A 7827-nucleotide genomic window follows, 5' to 3' on the forward strand; every position below is an offset into this window, starting at 1 on the left:
TGTTGGCCAGGCTGGTCTCAAATGCCTGACCTCAAGTGATCCACCTGCCTTGGCCTCCCAAAGTGCTGAGATTACAAGCGTGAGCCACTGCACCTGGCCCAATAAAACTTATTTTAAATTAAGTTTCCAATTAAACTTATTGGAACACAGGCATGTGGTAAAATCTAAAATTTAATTTAAAATTTAAAAGCATTCCAATTAAAGTGAAATTAAATGCAACTAAATTTAAAATAAAATTAAAATGTATAATTTAGGGCACAGTGGCTTAATTTAATAAAATTAAAATGTATAATTTAGGCACCTGTAGTTTCAGCTGCTCTGGAGGCTGAGGTGAGAGAATCGCTTGAACCCAGGAGGGGGAAAGGTGGGTGTGATGGCTGGAGCCCCAGCAGCTGTTTCTGACTCTGAGGTGTTGCTGGAATAGACATAGGAGACGCTTGACATTCTGCACCCATTTCTGCTTCTTGCTGGGAGAAAGGTGGGTGTGAGGGCAGGAGCCCCAGCATCCATGTTGGACTCTGAGGCAGTGCTGGAACTGACCTAGGGGAAGCTTGCCATTCTTCACCCATTTCTGCTTCTTGCTGAGGGAAAGGTGAGTGTGAGGGCTGGAGTCTCAGGACTCTGAGGTGATGCTGGAATGAACATATGGGGAAGTTTTCCATTCTTCACCCATTTCTGCTTCTCTCTGGGGGAAAGGTGGGTGTGAGGGCTGGAGCCATAGCAGCTGTTTTGAACTCCAAGTTGATTCTGGAATGAATATATGGGGAAACTTGCCATTCTTCACTCATTTCTGCTTCTTGCTGGGGGAAAGGTGGATGTAAGGGCTGGAGCCCCAGCAACCACCTTGGATTCTGAGGCAATGCTGGAATGAACATATAGGGGAATGTTACCATTCTTTATCCATTTCTGCTTCTTGCTGGGGGAAAGGTGGGTGAGAGGGCTGGAGTCTCTGCAGCCACCTTGGACTGTGAGATGATGCTGGAATAGACATAGGGGAAGCTTGACATTCTTCAGCCATTTCTGCTTCTTGCTGGTGGAAAAGTGGGTATGATGGCTGGAGCCCCAGCAGCTGTTTTGGACTCTGAGGTGACACTGGAAGTGAAAATCTCATATGCAGAATCCTGAGTCCTGGGATGAGCACACAGTCCTGGGTTGGCTTCTGCAAGCCCTCCTTTTTTCTTCTTCTTCTTCTTCTTTTTTTTATTGAGATGGAGTCTCAATCTGTTGCCTAGGCTGGAGTTCAGTGACGCGATCTCGGCTCACTTCAGCCTCCACCTCCCGGGTTCAAGTGATTCTCCTGCCTCAGCCTCCCGAGTAGGTGGGACTACAAGCACATGCCACCATGCCCAGCTAATTTCTGTATTTTTTTTTTTTTTTTGAGACAGAGTCCCGCTCTGTTACCCAGGCTGGAGTGCAGTGGCATGATTTTGGCTAATTTAAAAATTAGCCAGGTATGGTGACACAAGGTTATAGTCCCAGCTACTTGGGAGGCTGAGGTAGGGAGATCGCTTGAGCCCAGGAGGTTGAGGCTGCAGTGAGCTATGATATCTAAACCCTTTGGGAAGTGGAGGTGAGAGGATTGCTTGAGGCCAGGAGTTCAAGACCTGCCTCATCAACATAGCAAGGCCCCATCTCTACAAAAAAAATTAGCCAAGCATGATGGCATGTTCCTATAATCCCAGCTACTTGGGCAGACAAGGTGGGTGAATCTCTTGAGCCCAGGAGTTCAAGACCAGCCTGGGTAACATAACAAGACCCCATCTCTACAAAAAATTAGCCAAGCATGATGGTGTGAGGCCAGGAGTTCAAGACCAGCCTGGGCAAGATAGTAAGACCCTGTTTCTGCAAAAAATTTAAAAATTAGCCACATATGGTGATGCACAGTTGCAGTCCCAGCTACTCGGGAGGCTGAGGTAGGGGGATCACTTGAGCCCAGGAGGTCGAAGCTGCAGTGAACTATGATATCTCAACCCTTTGGGAAGTGGAGGTGAGAGGACTGCTTGAGGCCAGGAGTTCAAGACCTGCCTGGCCAACATAGCAAGACCCTATCTCTACAAAAAAAAAAAATAGCCGAGCATGATGACCTGTTCCTGTAATTCCTCTAGGCTACTTGGGCAGCCAAGGTGGGTGAATCGCTTGAGCCCAGGAGTTCAAGACCAGCCTATGCAACATAGCAAGACCCTGTCTCTGAAAAAAACTTAAAAAATAGCCAGGTATGGTGATGCACGGTTGTAGTGCAGCTACTCAGGAGGCTGAGGTGGGGGATCGCTTAAGCCCAGGAGGTCAAGGCTGCAGTGAACTATGATGGTGCCATTGCACTCCAGCCCGGGTGACAGAGCAAGACCTTGTCTAAAAAAAAAAAAAAAAAATGGAAAGGATCTTTAAAAAGGCAGAACAGAAAGAGAGAGAGGAGTGATGCTTTAACATTCATGCAAGATGGTTAGAAATCCAAAAGGGAGTGAAAAATCAGGATCGAGGCAGGTGGCTCACACCCATGGAATTTGCAGCCACTCCCCAAAAAAACCCACATGGGCTGTGCCCTCTGGAAGCTCCAGGAGTAAGCGGCTCCCACACCGGCTTCCTCATCCGTCTGTGGCGTTGGTTGTTGGGCATTTGAAATTGTAAGGTGTCCGCCTGCATTCCGTCACGCGCCACACAAACAAAAGGAGCAATCTCTCTCCTCTGATGGAAGCCAACAGCTGGTAAGAGGCCCGGAATGAGTGTGAGGAGATGATGGGCCTAGAGACCTGCTCCAGGATCAGGCAGCTGCTGCATGGGAATAAGCTGGTCAGCAGGCATCTGCCATCATTGCTCCCCAAGGCAGGGGTTCCCCAGCTGCCCTCAGCGCAGTCCAGCCTCACAGGGTGGCTCTGAGGTCACTGTGTGCTGGAATCAGCTGGACAGAAGGCTGCTGGCTGGAGAGGGTCATGGCTGGATGGGCACCTTGTAGCCTGTGTCCCTGGCCTGGGTTCAGGGAGGGTGTGGGCAGAGGGCAGGAGGAAGGTGGGGAGGAAGACACAGCAGGAGAAGGAGTGGGTAAAGACAGCCAGGCTGGGGGAAGAAGAGGAGGAGGAGGAGATGGAGATGGAGAAGTTAGAGGAGGAGATGGAGATGGAGAAGGAGGAGATGGAAGAGGAGGATGAGATGGAGGAGATTAAGGTGGAGGAGATGGAGAGGAAGAGAAAATGGAGGGGGAGGAAGAGAAGATGGAGGAGAAGCAGGAGATGGAGGAGGAGGAGACAGAGGAGGAGGAGATGGCGGAGATGGAGTAGGAGATAGAGGAGAAGGAGGAGATGGCGGAGATGGAGGAGGAGAAGATGGATGAGGAGCAGATGAAGGAGATGGAGATGGAGGAGGAGATGGAGATGGAGGAGGAGGAGCTGGAGGAAGAGCACACAGAGGAGATGGAGATGGAGGAGGAAGAGATGGAGGAGGAGGAGATGGAGAAGGAGGAGATGGAGGAGGAAGAGGAGGAAAAGCAGATGGAGGAAGAGGAGATAGAGGAGGAGGATATGGAGGAAGAGCAGATGGAGGAAGAGGAGACAGAGGAGATGGAGATGGAGGAGATGGAGGAGGAGGAGATGGAAGAGGAGGAGGAAGAGACACAGGAGATAGAGGAGGAGAAGGAGATGGAGGAAGAAAAGATGGAGGAGGAGGAGATGGAGGAAGAGGAGATGGAGGAGATGGAGATGGAGGAGGAGGAGATGGAACAGGAGGAGGAGGAGATGGAACAGGAGGAGGAGGAGATAGAGGAGGAGGAGGAGATAGAGGAGGAGGAGGAGATGGAGGAAGAGGAGATGGAGGAGGAGGAGGAGATGGAAGAGGAGGAGGAGATGCAGGAGATAGAGGAGGAGGAGATGGAGGAAGAGGAGATGGAGGAGGAAGAGATGGAGGAAGAGGAGATGAAGGAGGAGGAGGAGATGGAAGAGGAGGAGGAGGAGATGCAGGAGACAGAGGAGGAGGAGATGGAGGAAGAGGAGATGATGGAGGAGGAGGAGATGGAGGAGGAGGAGATGGAGGAGATTGGGGAGAGATCCCCCTGGGGAGATGAAGAGGACCAACAAGGAGATTTTCCCGCTTGAAGCAGCGCTCAGCTTTGGATGTGGTGATCAGCACCACATGTTACTTTGTATGACAAACATGCTTCAAAAAAAAGATACAGGAACGTGGTTTCCACACAATATTTTAAAATACCACTGTCAAGAATTAATCACATACAAACAGATATTGTTTTCTGGATTTAAACAGCTTTGAAAATGTCACATAATATTGCTTTTATGTATTTTTTTATTCCCCTTAAGTTTTTTTCTAATGAGGTTTTAAGAGAGGTAAGTTGCATAAATATCATATCAGGGTATTATAAGTAACTACATTTAAAATGACAAAGCTCTGATCAGAAATGTGAAGTTTGATCCAGATGAACAGGAACTCTCAAAGGGCAGGAAACAACCACTAGTGAGGATCTGATTGAAATGCAAATTGACCCTTGCAATTTAAACCACAGTTATAATAAAAAGATATCCTAAACCAATTGAAACCAAAATTTCCAAAAATATACTTTTTAAAAAGATCAGAAATGAAAAAGTGAGAGTAAAATAAAGCAACTCAGCTAATCTCCTTTGAAGCTGATCTATGGTCTGTGATGCTCACCTGGTGTGAATGGGGCAGGGCCATGGTCTGTGATGTTCACCTGGTGTAGGTGGAGCTGATCCATGGTGTGTGATACTCACCTGGTGTGGATGGAGCTGATCCATGGTCTGTGATACTCACCTGGTGTGGGTGGAGCTGATCCATGGTCTGTGATACTCACCTGGTGTGGGTGGAGCTGACCCATGGTCTGTGATACTCATCTGGTGTGGGTGGAGCTGATCCATGGTCTGTGATACTCACCTGGTGTGGGTGGAGCTGATCCATGGTCTGTGATAGTCATCTGGTGTGGGTGGAGCTGATCCATGGTCTGTGATACTCACCTGGTGTGGATGGAGCTGATCCATGGTCTGTGATACTCACCTGGTGTGGATGGAGCTGATCCATGGTCTGTGATACTCACCTGGTGTGGATGGAGCTGAGCCATGGTCTGTGATGCTCACCTGGTGTGAATGGGGCAGGGCCATGGTCTGTGATACTCACCCGGTGTGGATGGAGCTCATCTATGGTCTGTGATGCTCACGTGGGTCAGGTGTGAGTATCATAGGGCCTATAGTCTGATGTTCACCTGGACCAGCTCTCCCTGCTGCTGAAACAGAGACTCACAGGCATGTCTGCCACAGAACTGTGCCTGGGTTATTTAAGGACTGTGACCACTGACCCGTGGAGCTGAGAGCACTTAACTGGTGTGGAGAGAGTGAGTTTTATACATGCATTCTGTGAAAATATTTTTATATCAGAATTAGGAACTAAATATTATAATTAAACACATTTCTCCAATTAAGTTCTTGAACCAGCTAATTGCATGAGTCCACATAAACTTGCTTTAAAAAATAACAGTAGCCCATTTCACCTTATAGAAACTAAATTACCTCTTTCGCCACTAAGCATACACACAAATTATATCCATTAGCTTTTTATTTTTCTATTTTTACATAATGGAAATGCCCAAAAAATTGAGGGTGAAAAAAACGTCAAGGCCTGCGGTCTGGCTTGAAATTAAGTGTGTTCTGCTCATTGTCACCAATTTTTTCTTAAATTACAAGGTGCAATTTCACATAAACATGAGTGTTAATGTCTAATTCCCCTTGTGGTCTCATCGGTATCTGCTATGTCTGCACAGTTCACAAGCACAGGGCCAGGCTGGGCTCAGGATTAAATCGTGACTCTCCTATTTGTTTGTGTGTGAACCTGGCAAATTTAAAAAAATAAATAAATAAAATCACTCTGTGCCTAAGCTTCCTCATTAGAAAAGTAAAAAGAAAGGCAAAATGTTCCTCCAAAGATACTTTTAAGAATTAGCTCGCCGGGCCGGCCCCTCCGTGGGGCCGCGCTGGGACGCACGCGGGTGGACGCGGGGACCGAGCCCGGGCGCCCATGGCCGGGGCCGCCATGGCCGAGCGGGGCTGCGTGCCTCCCCCCGCCCCCGCGCCCTCCTGCATAGCCTGCGCACCCTGTTCCACATCCTGGACGACCGGCGGCGCGGCTGCGTGCACCTGCGCGAGATCGAGTCCCGCTGGCAGGGCACCGACGCGCGGGAGCTGCCCCGCGGGGTGCTGGAGGGCTTGCGCCAGGTGGCCCCGGCCAGCGGCTACCTGACCTTCGAGCGCTTCGTGGCCGGCCTGCGCACCTCCCTTGCTGAGCGCCGACGGTGGCCCCCGGGACACCACGCGCTCCCCGGCCCGGCCCGGGGACCAGCCGCCGCCGCCGCCGCCGCAGCGCCTGGTGTTCGCGCCGGCCGACGAGCCGCGGACGGTCCTGGACAGGAAGCCCTTGCCCCTGGGCGTGCGCGCCCCTCTGGCCGGTCCCAGCGCCGCCGCCCGCAGCCCGGGGCAGTTGTGCGCCCCGGCCGAGGCGGCGCCCTGCCCCCGCGGAGCCCAAGCAGTCCCAGAGCGCGGCCCTGGAACCGAGTTCCAGCGCGGACGCAGGTGCAGTGGCCTGCAGGGCCCTGGAGGCGGACTCAGGGGATGCCCGGCGAGCCCCCCGTGCCCGAGGGGAACGTCGGAGGCACACCATCACCAGCGGCGTGGACTGCGGCCTGCTGAAGCAGATGAAGGAGCCGGAGCAGGAGAAGGAGATGCTGCTGCAGGGTTTGGAGATGATGGCGCGGGGCCGCGACTGGTACCAGCAGCAGCTACAACGAGTGCAGGAGCGCCAGCGCCTCCTGGGCCAGAGCAGAGCCAGCGCCGACTTTGGGGCTGCAGGGAGCCCCCGCCCACTGGGGCGGCTACTGCCCAAGGTACAGGAGGTGGCCCGGTGCCTGGGGGAGCTGCTGGCTGCAGCCTGTGCCAGCCGGGCCCTGCCCCCGTCCTCCTCCGGGCACCCCTGCCCTGCCCTGACGTCCACCTCGCCCCCGGGCTGGCAGCAGCAGACCATCCTCATGCTGAAGGAGCAGAACCGACTTCTCGCCCAGGAGGTGACCGAGAAGAGTGAGCGCATCACGCAGCTGGAGCAAAAGAAGTCGGCGCTCATTAAGCAGCTGTTTGAGGCCCGCGCCCTGAGCCAGCAGGACTGGGGACCTCTGGATTCCACCTTCATCTAGTCCGTGTGGGCCGCGCGGGCCCCCAGGGCCAGCCTGGCACTCAGCCCTTCGAGGGTGGGCGCCCCATCGCACCCACTCTCTCTGGCTGGAGATCCCCGGCAGGCCCAGGCACAGTCCCGGAGTGGGCACCTTCCTGCCGCCCTTGCCAGATGGGCTCCCCAGGCCTGCCCCCGGCTGGCCCCTGCACCGAGCGCTTGACCCCGTTTTGGCTCCTGGTGCTGACATGGGCTGGGGCTCTCTTGAGTCCGCATAGTCCGCAGCTACTACTGCCGCTGTCAGTGGACAGTGGGGTACCCCTCCACGAGTTACCGCCGCCCCGTTTCCAGCGGTGCTGCCCTGGGTCCCATCTTCAGGGAAAGGCACTGCCCACGCCAGGCTGCACTTCCGACAAAGGCCAGCAGAGGGCGCGGGGCGGCTCCGACGCGGGTCCAAGGGCAGCTTCCCGGCTCAACCAGGGCACCAGGACAAGGTGGCTGTAGCTCGGACGGACGGAAGTAGATGGAGGGGGTGGGGATGGCCTGTAAGCGGGGGGTGCATGCCTGGCTGGGGAGCCCCAGGGATAGCGGTCGGACTTCAGGTCCTGGCCAAGGCTGAGGGACTCTGGCTGCAGCAGATCGGCACGCCAGATGGGCGAGAGC

At 53.5% G+C, this 7827-nt stretch overlaps 1 pseudogene; it reads left to right on the forward strand.

The window, feature by feature from the left end:
- Positions 1 to 5953: 5953 nt before the first annotated feature.
- On the forward strand, positions 5954 to 7263 carry LOC100443412 (suppressor APC domain-containing protein 2-like; annotated as a pseudogene).
- The last annotated feature ends 564 nt before the right edge of the window (positions 7264 to 7827 follow it).

This window comes from Pongo abelii, chromosome 23 (genome assembly GCF_028885655.2).
Source record: "Pongo abelii isolate AG06213 chromosome 23, NHGRI_mPonAbe1-v2.0_pri, whole genome shotgun sequence".
NCBI lineage: Eukaryota > Metazoa > Chordata > Mammalia > Primates > Hominidae > Pongo > Pongo abelii.